The sequence below is a fragment of the Nerophis ophidion genome, linkage group LG10 (genome assembly GCF_033978795.1).
Source record: "Nerophis ophidion isolate RoL-2023_Sa linkage group LG10, RoL_Noph_v1.0, whole genome shotgun sequence".
NCBI classification, from domain to species: Eukaryota; Metazoa; Chordata; class Actinopteri; order Syngnathiformes; family Syngnathidae; genus Nerophis; species Nerophis ophidion.
The window spans coordinates 7,410,775-7,430,235 of record NC_084620.1 but is presented as its reverse complement, the minus strand read 5'-3'; the positions used below and the strand labels follow the sequence as shown (position 1 = coordinate 7,430,235).

At 41.8% G+C, this 19,461-nt stretch overlaps 1 protein-coding gene across 1 annotated transcript in view; it reads left to right on the top strand.

The window, feature by feature from the left end:
• The window catches only part of sema3aa (sema domain, immunoglobulin domain (Ig), short basic domain, secreted, (semaphorin) 3Aa), a 97,451-nt gene that overhangs the window by 25,071 nt on the left and 52,919 nt on the right, over positions 1 to 19,461 (top strand). The window lies entirely within an intron of this gene.

The following is a 19,461-nucleotide window of genomic DNA, read 5'->3' as shown; positions in this document are numbered from 1 at the left end:
AATATGTAACACTATAATGCTGCTTTTGACTGAAAGATGGCCGGCAGTTGTCACTTTGAAGCGTCATCAAAGAGCAAACTGTTGTATCGATACCTGGCATGGTTGTGTTGTTCAGACGGTCGCCACGGCAACCGGCCCACACCTGCTACTGTGCTCATAGCAGGAAGAAGAAGAAGAAGAAAGCCCTTGGGAGGGAGGAGAACGTTGGATATCCTTGGGCTTAGGATAATATTTGAACACATTGCGGAGCACGCCGCGCACATTTTCCATGGCTTTTCTTCGACACCTGTGTTTTGTGGCCGGAATTACAAAAAAACAGCCCACGCCTCGCCACACACGGAGAAGAAAGGAAAGGGCGGGGCTTGAGGTGAAACACGGAGGGGTTGACGGGCCAAAGCAAACGTGGAAAAAGTGCACATCTTTGCTTTCATAAAGCTCAAATCACGCCTGACGGTTGACTCTTTGTGCGCCAACTCCCTTTTTTCCCTCACATCCTTTGACCTCAATCACCAGAGTGAATGGGACTGTGGTGTGTGTGTGTGTGTGTGTGTGTGTTCGTTCGTGCGTGCGTGCGCGCACTCGTTTAATGTGGCCCATTATATAAGAGCTTGTATATGTAGGTGAACACTATGCTGCATGTAGACTCTCTGTCATGCTGCGCATTGTCACTGGTCAGCGGAATGCACTTTGCCTCCAATTGTATGAAAAGTTTTTCTGGTGTCTTGATGTACAAAGTAGTAATAGTATCACACTGTAAATTAAATCATAACATGAACATACTGTTCAGAGAGGGACAAGTGATGGAAAATAGATGGGTGGATGAATGAAAAGGAGCAGAAAGATAATATCTGCCCCCTATTTTCATGAATACAATAAATGACTTTCAATGTTGGTGACTACAAAGCCATATATTCATTTTACAATTAAACCAATAATGAAGAAATATTTCAACTCGGTCATATCTTTTCATTATCATGATTTTAACATATTTTTTTTTAATACAGAAAGAGATGCACATTGTTTTTTTCCACTATCAAGTTTGTTCCATAAACTAACATCTCTGATTGACATACTTATTTCCATTATCACTGTTCTAAATGTATATTTATTAAAGATCAGTAGAAATATAAATGTATATTTATTATCTTACTGATAGGATGCAGTGCGTCTCCCATAACAGTGTGACCTCGGACTATGTTAAGGTAACGTGTGGAGTTCCCCAGGGTTCGGTCCTTGGCCCTGTACTCTTCAGCATCTACATGCTGCCGCTGGGTGACGTCATACGCAAATACGGTATTAGCTTTCACTGTTATGCTGATGACACCCAACTCTACATGCCCCTAAAGCTGACCAACACTCCGGACTGTAGTCAGTTGGAAGCGTGTCTTAATGAAATTAAACCATGGATGTCCGCTAACTTTTTGCAACTTAATGCCAAAAAAACGGAAATGCTGATTATCGGTCCTGCTAGACACAGACCTCTATTTAATAATACAACTTTAACATTTGACAACCAAATAATAAAACAAGGTGACTCTGTAAAAAATCTGGGTATTATCTTTGACCCAACTCTCTCCTTTGAGTCACACATTAAAAGCGTTACTAAAACGGCCTTCTTTCATCTCCGTAATATCGCTAAAATTCGCTCCATTTTGTCCACTAAAGACGCCGAGATGATTATCCATGCGTTTGTTACGTCACGTCTCGATTACTGTAACGTATTATTTTCGGGTCTCCCCATGTCTAGCATTAAAAGATTACAGTTGGTACAAAATGCGGCTGCTAGACTTTCGACAAGAACAAGAAAGTTTGATCACATTACGCCTGTACTGGCTCACCTATACTGGCTTCCTGTGCACTTAAGATGTGACTTTAAGGTTTTACTACTTACGTATAAAATACTACACGGTCTAGCTCCAGCCTATCTTGCCGATTGTATTGTACCGTATGTCCCGGCAAGAAATCTGCGTTCAAAAGACTCCGGCTTATTAGTGATTCCTAGAGCCCAAAAAAAGTCTGCGGGCTATAGAGCGTTTTCCGTTCGGGCTCCAGTACTCTGGAATGCCCTGCCGGTAACAGTTCGAGATGCCACCTCAGTAGAAGCATTTAAGTCTCACCTTAAAACTCATCTCTATACTCTAGCCTTTAAATAGACCTCCTTTTTAGACCAGTTGATCTGCCGCTTCTTTTCTTTCTCCTATGTCCCCCCTCCCTTGTGGAGGGGGTCCGGTCCGATGACCATGGATGAAGTACTGGCTGTCCAGAGTCGAGACCCAGGATGGACCGCTCGTCGGGACCCAGGATGGACCGCTCGCCTGTATCTGTTGGGGACATCTCTACGCTGCTGATCCGCTTGAGATGGTTTCCTGTGGACAGGACTGTCGCTGCTATCTTGGATCCGCTTGAACTGAACTCTCGCGGCTATGTTGGAGCCACTATGGATTGAACTTTCACAGTATCATGTTAGACCCGCTCGACATCCATTGCTTTCGGTCCCCTAGAGGGGGGGGGTTGCCCACATCTGAGGTCCTCTCCAAGGTTTCTCATAGTCAGCATTGTCACTGGCGTCCCACTGGATGTGAATTCTCTCTGCCCACTGGGTGTGAGTTTTCCTTGCCCTTTTGTGGGTTCTTCCGAGGATGTTGTAGTCGTAATGATTTGTGCAGTCCTTTGAGACATTTGTGATTTGGGGCTATATAAATAAACATTGATTGATTGATTGATTGATAAAGATCTCAGTTCCTTTCAGATTATAATTATTTTCTCTTTTTACAGATCAGATTTGAACATTGTTTGGTAGAATTGTTGCATGTGCTTTGTATAGGATTTTTAGAATATTGTGCTCTTGTCAGTTCATGACATTTTAATACATTTAATTGTTTGAATATTGGGTTTGTGGGTTCCCTGTATGCATTTCCGGTAATGATTCCTTCCGCTCTTGTCTGCAGAAGGAAGATTGGAATTAAACATGCATTAAACAGGCATGACCCACACTTCAATACAGTATGTTAGATATGGAACAATCTGTGAGTTATCATTGTGTTCGGAGAGTAGAAAGGGCAAATCATTTAATATTAGAACAAATTAATGTAATGTGAATGAAGTAGGGTTACACAACTTTTTTACTTCTGATACGATACCAATAAAATACTTCAGTATTGGTTGATAGATATTGATCCATTACACTAACAGCAGGAATCTTAGAGATTTTTATTCATTTTGAGTGTGGAATGTTAGAAAAGTTTTGATCAAGTGATATTAGTCAAACAGAACAATATTAGGTATTAAAAACACTAACCTATTTATTATTAACTCTGGAACGGACTTATGCCATCTTTAAGTTGAAGCGGAGTGGTTATTGTTAAGCTCATGATACAGTAAATGGAATGATGCGGACACACTTGTTACTGCATACTTTCTAATACTCTTGTACCTTGAATACTTTGTTTGTGCAACTATCAAATATATGCAATATATGCAACTATCAAAAATAGTTTAGATGTATGAAGCGTCTTTTTAGAAATCAATCATTCATTCACTCCACATTTATATATCAATACTGTGTGGAGTTTGCATGTTCTCCCCGTGAATGTGCGGGTTCCCTCCGGGTACTCCGGCTTCCTCCCACCTCCAAAGACATGCACCTGGGGATAGGTTGATTGGCAACACTAAATTGGCCCTAGTGTGTGAATGTGAGTGTGAATGTTGTCTGTCTATCTGTGTTGGCCCTGCGAAGTGTGAGCGGCACTGGGAGCAAAGTGGGTAAAGTGCGTAGCCCAAGGACTCAACGAATGGAGGAAGCTGGAATTGTACCAGGAACCTTTAGGTTTCGTGATACCCTCCCTACCATCTTCTATCATCTTACCTTGCCGCCCATACATTCTCAGAATCCATCCATCCATACATTTTCTACCGCTTATTCCCTTTTGGGGGGGCGCTGGCGCCTATCTCAGCTACAATCGGGCGGAAGGCAGGGTACACCCTGGACAAGTCGCCACCTCATCGCAGGGCCAACACAGATAGACGGACAACATTCACACTCACATTCACACACTAGGGCCCATTTAGTGTTGCCAATCAACCTATCCCCAGGTGCATGTCTTTGGAAGTGGGAGGAAGCCGGAGTACCCGGAGGGAACCCACGCATTCACGGGGAGAACATGCAAACTCCACACAGAACGATCCCGAGCCTGGATTTGAACCCAGGACTGCAGGAACTTCGTATTGTGAGGCAGACGCACTAACCCCTCTGCCACCGTGAAGCCAGTGCAATAGTAAAGTGTGAAAATGGAGTCATAATTTTGCAACAAATCATTTCAATTTAATGTGAATTAAAGCCTAATAATGTGGGTAAACTGAAGAAATTTAGGGACGGCATAATAAGCGGTAGAAAATGGATGGGTGGATGGATGGCGTAGTGCAGTGGTTCTCAACCTTTTTTCAGTGATGTACCCCCTGTGAACATTTTTTTAATTCAAGTACCCCCTAATCAGAGCAAAGCATTTTTGGTTGAAAAAAAGAGATAAAGAAGTAAAATACAGCACTATGTCAACAGTTTCTGATTTATTAAATTGTTTAACAGTGCAAAATATTGCTCATTTGTCGTGGTCTTTCTTGAACTATTTGGAAAAAAAGATACAAAAATAACTAAAAACTTGTTGAAAAATAAACAAGTGATTCAATTATAAATAAATATTTCTACACATAGAAGTAATCATCAACTCTAAGTTCTCTCTTTGGGGATTGTAATAGAGATCCATCTGGATTCATGAACTTAATTCTAAACATTTCTTCACAAAACAAGAAATCTTTAACATCAATATTTATGGAACATGTCCACAAAAAATCTAGCTGTCAACACTGAATATTGCATTGTTGCATTTCCTTTTCACAGTTTATGAACTTACATTCATATTTTGTTGAAGTATTATTCAATAAATATATTTATAAAGGATTTTTTTAATTGTTTCTATTTTTAGAATATTTAAAAAAAAAAAATCTCACGTACCCCTTGGCATACCTTCAAGTACCCCCAGGGGTACGCTTACCCCCATTTGAGAACCACTGGTGTAGTGGGTAGAGCGGCCGTGCCAGAAACCTGAGGGTTGCAGGTTCGCTCCCCGCCTATTGACATCCAAATCGCTGCCGTTGTGTCCTTGGGCAGGACACTTCAGCCTTGCCCCCAGTGCCGCTCACACTGGTGAATGAATGATAGGTAGGCACGCTTCCGTCAGTCTACCCCAGGGCAGCTGTGGCTACAGATGTAGCTTACCACCACCAGATGTGATTGAATGATGGGTTCCCACTTCTCTGTGAGCGATTTGAGTATCCAATAATAGAAAAGCGCGATATAAATCTAATCCATTATTATTATTATCTATGGGAGGAAGGTAGGTAAGTCTTTATTGTCATTGCACAAGTACAAGGGAACTTTGTTTTCAGCATAAACCCGTTCAAGATTAGACAAACGAACGTTGTACAGGATTACAGAACAGGAACGCTGATGGCGCTCCGTAAAAGATGGGAAAAAGGTCAAGGATGAGTTTGTTACGTCTCGCCTCGACTACTGTAACGTATTATTTTCGGGTCTCCCCATGTCTAGCATTAAAAGATTACAGTTGGTACAAAATGCGGCTGCTAGACTTTTGACAAGAACAAGAAAGTTTGATCACATTACGCCTGTACTGGCTCACCTGCACTGGCTTCCTGTGCACTTAAGATGTGACTTTAAGGTTTTACTACTTACGTATAAAATACTACACGGTCTAGCTCCATCCTATCTTGCCGATTGTATTGTACCATATGTCCCGGCAAGAAATCTGCGTTCAAAGGACTCCGGCTTGTTAGTGATTCTGAAAGCCCAAAAAAAGTCTGCGGGCTATAGAGCGTTTTCCGTTCTGGCTCCAGTACTCTGGAATGCCCTCCCGGTAACAGTTCGAGATGCCACCTCAGTAGAAGCATTTAAGTCTCACCTTAAAACTCATTTGTATACTGTAGCCTTTAAATAGACTCCCTTTTTAGACCAGTTGATCTGCTGTTTCTTTTCTTTTTCTTCTATGTCCCACTCTCCCCTGTGGAGGGGGTCCGGTCCAATCCGATGGCCATGTACTGCTTGCCTGTGTATCGGCTGGGGACATCTCTGCGCTGCTGATCCGCCTCGACATCTCTGCGCTGCTGAGCCGCCTCCGCTTGGGATGGTTTCCTGCTGGCTCCGCTGTGAACGGGACTCTCGCTGCTGAGTTGGACCCGCTTTGGACTGGACTCTCGCGACTGTGTTGGATCCATTGTGGATTGAACTTTCACAGTATCATGTTAGACCCGCTCGACATCCATTGCTTTCCTCCTCTCTAAGGTTCTCATAATCATTATTGTCACAGACGTCCCACTGGGTGTGAGTTTTCCTTGCCCTTATGTGGGCCTACCGAGGATGTCGTGGTGGTTTGTGCAGCCCTTTGAGACACTAGTGATTTAGGGCTATATAAGTAAACATTGATTGATTGATTGATTGATAAAAAAATACAATCTAGACTGGGCTCCTTCAGGGACCCCAGTCTGGAGTGGGAAAAAACCTTCACAGCAAAGCACATCTACATATCACAACAACCATCTCGAGACTTACAACAGAGGGGAGGGAGTGGGGGCCACAGTGTCAGGCTGCAGCTCTTCAGGCGCTGCCCATCCGTCCATCACCCATACGAGATTCGCGTCAAGGGCGTTGGATTGGGGGTGGGGTATGTGTGTGTGGCGTATATTTTTTTGGATGCATGTGTGTGTGTTAGTCTGCCACGTGTCTCTATTCTGCAGTCTAAATGTCGTGCAGTCGCTAGTCCAAAGTCAACAACAACAGGTGTGTGTCCATGAGAGACAAGAAGGGAGTTTGTTGTCACTTAGATAAGTACATTTTATGTGAATAAAGTACAACAATAGTGGGAAAACGCTTAGTTGTGAGATATTAGGACAAATAATTAAAAGTTATCATAATGTATATTTTATCACAATTTGTTTTTACTCAGAAAAATTATATATATATTGCAGTTTTTGTTCTATTTTTATTTCTCTCCATTTTTACTCTTCGTGCTTTGTTACTTTTGCTCCTACTGTATTATATACTGTATACTGTCTTGCTGCTGTTGGAAATTTCATTTCCATGAAGGCATACGCAGCTCTATTTAAGCTATTCTAACATAATTACATTGCAACTGAACTCACACAATATTGTATTAAAGGCTTACTGAAATGAGATTTTCTTATTTAAACGGGGATAGCAGGTCCATTCTATGTGTCATACTTGATCATTTCGCAATATTGCCATGTTTTTGTTGAAAGGATTTAGTAGAGAACATCCACGATAAAGTTTGCAACTTTCGGGGCTAAGAGAAAAGCCCTGCCTCTACCGGAAGTAGCAGACGATGATGTCACATGTTGATGGCTCCTCATATTCACATTGTTTATAATGGGAGCCTCCAACAAAAAGTGCTATTCGCACCGAGAAAATGACAATTTCCCCATTAATTTGAGCGAGGATGAAAGATTCGTGTTTGAGGATATTGATAGCGACGGACTAAAAAAAAAAAAGTGGAAAAAAAAACGCGATTGCATTGGGACGGATTCCAATGTTTTTAGACACATTTAGTAGGATAATTCTGGGAAATTTCTTATATTTCTATTGTGTTGCTAGTGTTTTAGTGAGTTTAACAGTAACTGATAGTCGGAAGTGTACGTCCACGGGTGTCTTGACGCGCAGTGTCTCAGGGGAGTCGACGGCAGCTATGGACGGTACAAGCTCAGCTTTTTAACCACAATTTTCTCACCGAAACCTGCTGGTTGACATTCCGTCGTGTTTCATGTTTGCTTGACCGCTGTGATCCATAGTAAATTTTCACCTCCAGGAATTTTAAACAAGGAATCACCGTGTGTTTGTGTGGCTAAAGCTTCCCAACTCCATCTTTCTACTTTGACTTCTCCAATATTAATTGAACAAATTGCAAAAGATTCAGCAACACAGATCTCCAAAATACTGTGTAATTATGCCGGAAAAGCAGACGACTTTTAGCTGTGTGTGTGCGTAGCGCTCATACTTCCTAAAAACCCGTGACGTCTTGCGTACACGTCATCATTACAAGACGTTTTCAAGACGAAACTCCCGGGAAATTTAAAACTGCAATTTAGTAAACTAAAAAGGCCGTATTGGCATGTGTTGCAATGTTAATATTTCATCATTGATATATAAACTATAAGACTGCGTGGTGGGTAGTAGTGGGTTTCAGTAGGCCTTTAAGGTCACGTGTGGAGTTCCACAGGGTTCGGTTCTTGGCCCTGCACTCTTCAGCATCTACATGCTGCCGCTAGGTGACAACATACGCAAATACGATGTTAGCTTTCACTGTTATGCTGATGACACCCAACTCTACATGCCCCTAAAGCTGACCAACACTCCAGATTATAGTCACCTGGAGGCGTGTCTGAATTAAATTAAACAATGGATGTCCAACAACTTTTTGCAGCATAATGCCAACAAAACGGAAATGTTGATTATCGGTCCTGCTAGACACCGACACCTATTTAATAATACCATCTTAACATTTGACAAGCAAACAATGACACAAAGTGACTCAGTAAAGAATCTGGGTATTATTATCTTCAACCAAACTCTCTCATTTGAGTCACACATTAAGTGTTACCAAAACAGCCTTACAAGACGTTTTCAAGACGAAACTCCCGGGAAATTTAAAACTGCAATTTAGTAAACTAAAAAGGCCGTATTGGCATGTGTTGCAATGTTAATATTTCATCATTGATATATAAACTATCAGACTGCGTGGTGGGTAGTAGTGGGTTTCAGTAGGCCTTTAAGATTCTGTACTTTTTCGTAAAATAACTATTGTATTTGCATACGAAGTATTTTTCTCTTTATTGTCGTCCTTTTGTACTACATGTGATGTCATGCACTATGGAAGGCAGGAAATAGTGTTCTCTACTGTATATGTACTGTACTATACATTACTGTATATACGACACAGAAAGTGTTCCATTAGCCATCTGTTGCATCTCACTTTTCAAATCCTCACCTTTGTGCATCACACACACGCACACACACACACTCACACAAATGGCAACCAAGGTGATCAAAAAGGTCAACCAAAGAACGAGATTCCTCTACAGAATCTCCTCTCTGGTCAACAAAAACACCTTGAGGATCCTAGCGGGAACTCTCATTCAACCCTTCTTCGATTACGCTTGCACCTCCTGGTACACCAGCACCTCCAAAACCCTCAAATCTAGACTCCAAACATCCCAGAATAAGCTAGTCCGGTTACTTTTAGACCTCCACCCCAGATCACACCTCAATCCAACCCACTTCTCCAAAGTGGGCTGGCTCAGGGTGGAGGACAGAGTAAAACAACTTGCACTGAGCCTGGTCTATAAAATCCGCTACACCTCCTTGATCCCGAAGTACATGTCAAACTACTTCCTTAACGTAAATGACCGCCATAACCACAACACCAGGGGGAGCTCCACAAACCACGTTAAACCCAGATTTCGATCTAACAAAGGTCTTAACTCATTCTCTTTCTATGCCACATCAATGTGGAATGCACTCCCAACAGGTATAAAAGTAAGAGCATCTCTATATTCCTTCAAAACCGCTCTAAAACAACACCTCCAGGCAACTTCAACACTTTACTAATACCCTCCTCCATTCACATCCCCTCTCCCCAGATTATAAACAACTCAAATGTACTTCTAATGTATATACTTGTTCTTATGCTATCTGAACTCACTATGTTCTCTGCTGGCTGTACATATCCTACTAAATAAGACCTACACTGTTTCAATGTCCACATTTCTCTGTTGATGCAATTGTTGATGACTGAAGTTCTGATATCAACCAAAGCTCCTCATCCCACCCCCCGGATTGTAAATAATGTAAATAATTCAATGTACATACTATGATGATTAACTTGTGTGATGACTGTATTATGCTGATAGTATATATTTGTACCATGAATTGATTAACGTGGACCCCGACTTAAACACGTTGAAAAACTTATTCGGGTGTTACCATTTAGTGGTCAATTGTACGGAATATGTACTGAACTGTGCAATCTACTAATAAAAGTTTCAATCAATCAATCAAAGCTGTGGCCCTCTAGCATAAAAGAAGAAAAATGTAATGAAATAATTTCATTCACCTTGCTTTCATTCTGCTGGCACGTGTAGGCGTCTCCTGACGTCCGCCTGTTTGAAAAATGGAGGGTCCTCCGTGTGCACACACACACACACACGCACACACACACAATTTTATATAATTGTTTTGCACTCTTGAATGAAGCGCGTGTGTTTTTATAGGACAATAGAGAAAGACAACTTGCATGTTGCTTTTTGTGTTGTGTTGTGTGTGTGCGTGTGTGTGTGTGTGTGCATGTGAGTGAGTGTGTGAAAGATGGTGGCTGCTGAGTGTGCGCTCACTGCTCCAATAGTTTGTGCCGCATAAGCAGAAACACTGATTGGCTCACAAGTCTCTGTGTGTGTATTTTCAGGTGTGTTTGCATTGTTGTGAGACGTGTATTAACGCAACTTTGTGTAAGAAAGATGCTCCAGGTGTTTTTGTGCAAGTTGTGCAATGATCTGTGTGGGTGTGGGTGTGGTGGTGTTCACGTCGCTCACCAAGCGTGTCCATGTTTAGGTTGGAGGTCGTGAGGCGAGCACGCCCCACTTGCCCCCCTACTCCCATCCTGCAAAACCACAGTAGATCCCACCCGTGATAAGGCTCCCCAGTGTGTGTGTGTGTGTGTGTGTGTGTGTGTGTGTGTGTGTGTGTGTGTGTGTGTGTGTGTGTGTGTGTGTGTGCGCGCGTGTGTTTTCTTTTTATCACACTAAGAGGTGTTTCGAAAATGTTGGTCCACTCATGTATTTACAGTACCACAAGATTAGAAACCCCTCTCTTGAGTTTGCAGTGCAAAATATGTTCCCTTACAACTTTTTCGCTTCAGATATGATGTATGGGAGCCCTGAGCTTTGGCCAATACTGATATTGATCCTGATACATTATCACCAGGAATCGTACATTCTGTATCTTCCGGACCATAGGGCGCACAGCCAATGAATGGTCTATTTTTTCATATATAAAGTGTACTGGATTATAGGGCGCATCCCTCTAAAGCAGGGGTCACCAACGCGGTGCCCGCGGGCCCCAGGTAGCCCGTAAGGACCAGATGAGTCGCCCGCTGGCCTGTTCTAAAAATAGCTCAAATAGCAGCACTTACCAGTGAGCTGCTTCTGTTTTTTTACATTTTATTTATTTACTAGCAAGCTGGTCTCGCTTTTCGTAAGATTTTTAATTCTAAGACAGACAAAACTCAAATAGAATTTGAAAATCCAAGAAAATATTTTAAAGACTTGGTCTTCACTTGTTTAAATAAATTCATTTATTTTTTTTAACTTTGCTTCTTACAACTTTCAGAAAAAATACAACCTTAAAAATGATTTTAGGATTTTTAAACACATATACTGTACCTTTTTACCTTTTAAATTCCTTCCACTTCTTTCCTGACAATTTATTTTATTTATTTATTTATTTATTTATTTATTTATTTTTTTTGTCCTGTCCAGCTTCTCAGGCAAATCATATAGTTGATGTAGATGCCCATATTGGCTGTTCAGATTTAGTTTACAAAAGAGAAGTGTAGGATTCAACACAGTCGTGAGAGTCCAGTCCAAAACGGATCCAACACAGCAGCGAGAGTCCCGTTCACAGCGGAGCCAGCAGGAAACCATCACAAGCGGAGGCGGATCAGCAGCGCAGAGATGTCCCCAGCCGATACACAGGCAAGCAGTACATGGCCACCGGATCGGACCGGACCCCCTCCACAAGGGAGAGTGGGACATAGAAGAAAAAGAAAAGAAACGGCAGATCAACTGGTCTAAAAAGGGAGTCTATTTAAAGGCTATAGTGTTGTATCCATTGTGGATTGAACTCTCACAGTATCATGTTAGACCCGCTCGACATCCATTGCTTTCCTCCTCTCTAAGGTTCTCATAGTCATTATTGTCACCGATGTCCCACTGGGTGTGAGTTTTCCTTGCCCTTATGTGGGCCTACCGAGGATGTCGTGGTGGTTTGTGCAGCCCTTTGAGACACTAGTGATTTAGGGCTATATAAGTAAACATTGATTGATTGATTGATTGATTGTTGCCTTATTTGAATTTGACTTTCCATCCATACATTTCTACCGCTTATTCCCTTTTGGGATCGCGGGGGGCGCTGGCGCCTATCTCAGCTGCTATCGGGCGGAAGGCGGTGTACACCCTGGACAAGTCGCCACCTCATCGCAGGGCCAACACAGATAGACAGACAACATTCACACTCACATTCACACACTAGGGCCAAATTTAGTGTTGCCAATCAACCTATCCCCAGGTGCATGTCTTTGGAAGTGGGAGGAAGTCGGAGTACCCGGAGGGAACCCACGCATTCACGGGGAGAACATGCAAACTCCACACAGAAAGATCCCGAGCCTGGATTTGAACCCAGGACTGCAGGAACTTCGTATTGTGAGGCAGACGCACTAACCCCTCTGCCACCGTGAAGCCTGAATTTGACTTCATTAAATGTATTTATATTATCATTTGGTGCAGCCGGGCCGGAGCAGGAGAGGATGGAAAGAGAAAAAAAGGAAGACAGAGGGGGAAATTGTGGGGATAAGAGGGGGATTACACAGAGAGACAAAAACAACAACAGCAAATACAACAATAACAACAACAATAGAACAACACCAGCACATACAATATGTACAAATATGATCGTAAAAGTGATAGCAAATTTCCTGACAATTTAAATCGATGTTCAAGTATCTCTTTTATTGTAAAGAATAATAATTACATTTTATTTCGATTCTTCATTTAGCTTCTGTTTTTTCGACAAAGAATATTTGTGAAATATTTCTTCAAACTTATTATGATTAAAATTCAAATTAAATATTCTGGCAAATATAGAAAATCTTTAGAATCAAATTTAAATCTTATTTCAAAGTCTTTTGAATTTCTTTTAAAATGTTTGTTCTGGAAAATCTAGAGGAAATAGTGATTTGTCTTTGTTGGAAATATAGCTCGGTCCAATTTGTTATATATTCTAACAAAGTGCGGATTGGATTTTAACCTATTTAAAACATGTCATCAAAATTCAAAAAATAATCTTAATCAGGAAAAATGACTACTGATGTTCCATAAATTCTTTTTTTTATTTTATCAAAAAGAATCGAATTTGCTAGTTTTTCTCTTCATTTTTTTCCGTTGAATTTGGAATTTTAAAGAGTCGAAATTGAAGATAAACTATGTTTCAAAATGTATTTTTCATTTTTTTCCTGTTTTCTCCTCTTTTAAGCCCTTCAATTAAGTGTTTTTTTCATAATTTATTCCGCGGAATGACAGACAGAAATACCCTTTTTATATATATATAATATATATATATATATTAAAGGTAAATTGAGCAAATTGACTATTTCTGGCAATTTATTTAAATGTGTATCAAACTGGTAGCCCTTCGCATTAATCAGTACCCAAGAAGTAGCTCTTGGCTTCAAAAAGGTTGGTGACCCCTGCTCTAAAGGCTTAGTTGGCCACATGCGTGGACAGCACCTTTTAGCTCTTATTTCCAAAATTGTGTACACTACTGAATTGGGGTCCTATGGCACTTATGTGGACACTTATACTGCCATCTGATGGTGTCAGAAGAGTATAACATACAATGGAATTTGGGGGGGAAAAGTGTAAAAATAAGAATTAGCATGTCACTAAACATGAAGTACACGTTTCTTACTTATTAACTAAGTACATCATATAAAAAGATGATTATTTTTTTATTCTATTTAGGGTCCAATAAGCCCAAATAGCAAAGAAAAAAAAAAGCATGTAAACAAACATCTTGGGCCTTAAGAGGTGAAAGGAGTCATACTTTTTATTTTATTTCTAAATTGAAAATACTTCCTTGTGGTCGACATAACATGTAATGGTGGTTCTTTGGTCAAAGTGTTGCATAGATTGTTTTACAGATCATCTTCAAGCAGCTTTCTGACAGTCGCTTCCAGATGTGCCGTTTTGTGGGCGGTCTTATTTACGTGGCTCACCTTCGGCAGCGTGTTCTCCCCGTAACTTTGTTATAGCAGTGTAGCGTGCAAGGACAACAGTAGAAGTAGTGTCAAAAGATGGAGCTAACTGTTTTAATGACATTTATACTTTACTCAAATCAATAACGGAGCAGCATCTCCTCATCTGGAAACAACAACACCGAAAATGTGTCTCGTGAAAAACCGTCCGACCGTAACTCTAATAACTAAAGTTCCTTGGGTGAGTAATTAAACTCACTAGCTCGGTATGTTTTAGCGATTTCATGGCGAGTTTACTGATAGGTATAAGTAAGTACTTTACACTACTTTATATTAGAAATGGCAACAGGGGAGGATGAATGTCCCATAATAAGAAGATAGAGAAATAGAAGAAGCTTATCAACTACGGTGTCCGCACGGACTACAAAGGCAGACAGGTGCAATTTTTCAGGATTTATGCAGATCCCAAATACAGATCAGCAGGTACCAGAAGGTGAGAAAAATTGCTTTTGTATAATATTGCGAAACGAAACGCCAGACAATAGGTCTTACCTTATACACACACTATAATAATACTCGTATGTTTAGTGGCGCTGACAATCCTTCAAGCGTTGCGGGTTCATAGCTTACCAAAGTCGTACTAAAACATTTTCATGGATTTGTGAGTTCTATGGCGCAGTGGAAGAGTTTCGTGTGCTACCCGAAGGTCCCTGGTTCAATCCCCACCTAGTACCAACCTCGTTGTGTCCTGAGCAAGACACTTCACTCTTGCTCCTGATGGGTGCTGGTGAGCGCCTTGCATGGCAGCTCCCTCCATCAGTGTGTGAATGTGTGTGTGACTGGGTAAATGTGGAAGTAGTGTCAAAGGGCTTTGAGTACCTTGAAGGTAGAAAAGCGCTATACAAGTACAACCCATGTATTTATTTATTTATATTTTCAATGGAATATAAAAAATGTTGGTGTTGTTTACTTGAGTCAGATTACCATCATAGTGCAGCCTACACTTATCGCTTATGTTGGACTGCCATCTACTAGTCACACTTATCATGACACCATGTACCAAATAAAATAACTTTGAGGTGGGTAAGCGCAACCAAACTTATTCCTTACATTAGGCGCACCGGGTTATAAAGCGCACTGTCGAGTTTTTAGAAGAAGAAAAAAAAGGATTTTAAGTGCGCCCTATAGTCCGGAAAATACGGTTCTTGTATTATTTTGCAATGTTAAAAAAAAGGTTTAAACAAGTAAAATTAGTCAAACAGAGAAAAATGGTACATGAAAAACACTAACCTGTTTGTTATTAACCATCTGGAATGGAATTGAGTTGTCTTTAAGTTGAAGTGGAGTGTTAATGGTTAAGGTCACGCCGCAGTAAGCTGAATGATGGTCACACGTTTGTTGCTGGATACTTTCTACACTTTGTATGTGTAATTAATGTGCAACTATAGTTATTTAATACATTTTTATATTGACAAATGTGCCTTTTTAGATTGTTCAGTTAAGGACACTTAATACTTATGTCTAAGAGGTGAGGGGTTGCACAACTTTTTAAGTCGACTAGTCACTGATGACAGTCGAGAATCGCATCTTACAGTATATTTGAGTCAGTATGATATTTACTTTAGATATTGTGATTGTATCTGCGATTAAAGGCTTACTGAAATGAGGTTTTCTTATTTAAACGGGGATAGCAGGTCCATCCTATGTGTCATACTTGATCATTTCGCGATACTGCCATATTTTTGCTGAAAAGATTTAGTAGATAACACCCACGATAAAGTTCGCAACTTTTGGTCGCTAATAATAAAGCCTTGCCTCTACTGGAAGTTGCAGACGATGACGTCACATGTTGATGGCTCCTCACATATTCACTTTGTTTTTAATGGGAGCCTCCGACAAAAACAGCTATTCGGACCGAGAAAACGACAATTTCGCCATTAATTTGAGCGAGGATGAAAGATTTGTGTTTGAGGATATTGATAGCGACGGACTAGAAAAAAAAAAAAAGTTAGAAAAAAAAATATGCCATTGCATTGGGACGTTTTTAGACACATTTACTAGGATAATTCTGGTAAATCCCTTATCTCTCTATTGTGTTGCTAGTGTTTTAGTGAGTTTAAGAGTACCTGATAGTCGGAGGTGTGTCTCCACGGGTGTCTTGACGCGCAGTGTCTCAGGGGAGTCGACGGCAGCTGCATGATCCCCGGTAAGAAGCAACTTTTTACCACAATTTTCTCACCGAAATCTGCTGGTTGACATTTGGTCGGGATCCATGTTCGCTGTGATCCATAGTAAAGTTTCACCTCCGTGAATTTTAAACAAGGAATCACCGTGTGTTTGTGTGGCTAAAGGCTAAAGCTTCCCAACTCCATCTTTCTACTTTGACTTCTCCAATATCCATCCATCCATCCATCATCTTCCGCTTATCCGAGGTCGGGTCGCGGGGGCAACAGCCTAAGCAGGGAAACCCAGACTTCCCTCTCCCCAGCCACTTCGTCTAGCTCTTCCCGGGGGATCCCGAGGCGTTCCCAGGCCAGCCGGGAGACATAGTCTTCCCAACGTGTCCTGGGTCTTCCCCGTGGCCTCCTACCAGCTGGACGTGCCCTAAACACCTCCCTAGGGAGGCGTTCGGGTGGCATCCTGACCAGATGCCCGAACCACCTCATCTGGCTCCTCTTGATGTGGAGGAGCAGCGGCTTTACTTTGAGTCCCTCCCGGATGACAGAGCTTCTCACCCTATCTCTAAGGGAGAGCCTCGCCACCCGGCGGAGGAAACTCATTTCGGCCGCTTGTACCCGTGATCTTATCCTTTCGGTCATGACCCAAAGCTCATGACCATAAGTGAGGATGGGAACGTAGATCGACCGGTAAATTGAGAGCTTTGCCTTCCGGCTCAGCTCCTTCTTCACCACAACGGATCGGTACAACGTCCGCATTACTGAAGACGCCGCACCGATCCGCCTGTCGATCTCACGATCCACTCTTCCCCCACTCGTGAACAAGACTCCTAGGTACTTGAACTCCTCCACTTGGGGCAGGGTCTCCTCCCCAACCCGGAGATGGCACTCCACCCTTTTCCGGGCGAGAACCATGGACTCGGACTTGGAGGTGCTGATTCTCATTCCGGTCGCTTCACACTCGGCTGCGAACCGATCCAGCGAGAGCTGAAGATCCCGGTCAGATGAAGCCATCAGGACCACATCATCTGCAAAAAGCAGAGACCTAATCCTGCGGTTACCAAACCGGAACCCCTCAACGCCTTCACTGCGCCTAGAAATTCTGTCCATAAAAGTTATGAACAGAATCGGTGACAAAGGACAGCCTTGGCGGAGTCCAACCCTCACTGGAAACGTGTTCGACTTACTGCCGGCAATGCGAACCAAGCTCTGGCACTGATCGTACAGGGAACGGACTTCTCCAATATTAATTGAACAAATTGCAAAGGATTCAGCAACACAGACCTCCAAAATACTGTGTAATTATGCCGTTAAAGCAGACGACTTTTAGCTGTGTGTGTGCGCAGCGCTCATACTTCCTAACAGCCCGTGACGTCAAGCGTACACGTCATCATTACGCGGCGTTTTCAAGAAAAAACTCCCGGGAAATTTAAAATTGCAATTTAGTAAACTAAAAAGGCCGTAATTGGCATGTGTTGCAATGTTAATATTTCATCATTGATATATAAACTATCAGACTGCGTGGTGGGTAGTAGTGGCTTTCAGTAGGCCTTTAATGTATGTATTTCTGAAGACACTGACCCCATTGTATTGTGCATTTACTTATACCTCATGTTAAGTCCGCTCAGCATCCAAACCTCGCCTTTCCTGCCGTATCTTTCGCAGCGATTGAAACGTAAGACGACCTCCTCGTGTTCTGTTGACTGGAAATAGCATTTCCTTGCTTCCTCTCTCCGACTCATTTCCTGTGTGTGCGCATGTGTGTGTGTGTGTGTCAATGATGACAATGTCCTTCGACTTCATTGTAGCATAGTGGAATGTCCATTGTGGGAGAAAAAGCCACACAAGCCCACACACATACGCTCAAGCCATCTGTGGTGAAGTACAGACCCTCACACACACCATTCATACCCCCCCAGCTCCCCCTTAAACATACACCCACCCACCCAGTCCTCAGCAGATGAGCTGCGAGCACCTTTATGGGGTGACGGTCGCTCCCGCTTGGAATACTCGATAGGTGGAGCGACGTGGTCGTCAGCCACCTCCTCCATCCCTTCCTCCTCTTGTATGTGGACACAGATGTCCAAGATCTTCCACAGATGGCTCCTATAGTGGCCCGTCAATCACATCACAACTCGGTGTGTGTGTGTGTGTATTGATATACTATGTGTGTGTGTGTGCTGCTCGTCCATGCGTTGTGTGTCCGTGTGCGGACACTGATGATGACAATGACGATGATGGATGATGTCGAGAGCAAATAAAAAGCACATGAAGTGAGCCGAGTACAATTGTTTTCATATTTGAGAGCACCCGTCTTCATTTGCATAACCGCCTCAATGGGTCAGGAGCCACATTTGGTTACCAACAGGAAGCGTCGCGATGAGGAAGTACAATATTTAATACAGAAAAATTAATAAAGAGCTGATTCATCAGTTATTATAAATATAAGTTAAAATATTGCCATGTGAAAAACATTTATCTTCATATTATACTAACCGTATTTCCATGAATTGCAGCAGGGCATGTAGTATGCGCCTGCCTTGAATTACTGCCGGGTCAAAAACTCGCTTCGCAAAATAATTAGCGCATGCTTAGTATTACCGCCTGGTTAAACTCGTGACGTCACAAGTGACACTTCCCCTGTCATCATTTTCAATATGGAGGAGGCTGATTTCAATACCGGTAATTTGAAATCGCATAAAGGGAAGAAGCTGTTCAGTAGGATTTAAAGTCCAAGCTTACATCACACTCAAATTTTTACTGCATGCCTTTGGTAAGTGCCGGAGTGAGAAGAGGTTTTAATATGATTAGCGCGTGCTTACTTTTACCGCATGCCTTTGGTAAGCGCAGGAGTGAGAAGAGGTTATAAATTAATTAGCGCCCGGCGGGAATTCAAGGAAATACGGTATCTTTAATGCACAGAGCAAATACATTGTTTTAAATTTTACCGGTGGTTTACTGTGGGCATTAGAGGTATTTTTTATTGACTCAACTGCAGAGTACCAGTTTTTTGTTTTTTTTTGTAGTATGCAAATTTCTACTTTAATAAAAATTATTTTGGTCTTATATAAGTTTGAAAAATATTAAATGAAATTTGCAGAATGTAGAGATAGATTTTTTTGGGGGGTTGCATACATTTGTTGGCAACACTGACTATTTTTATGTTGGATAAAATTCCA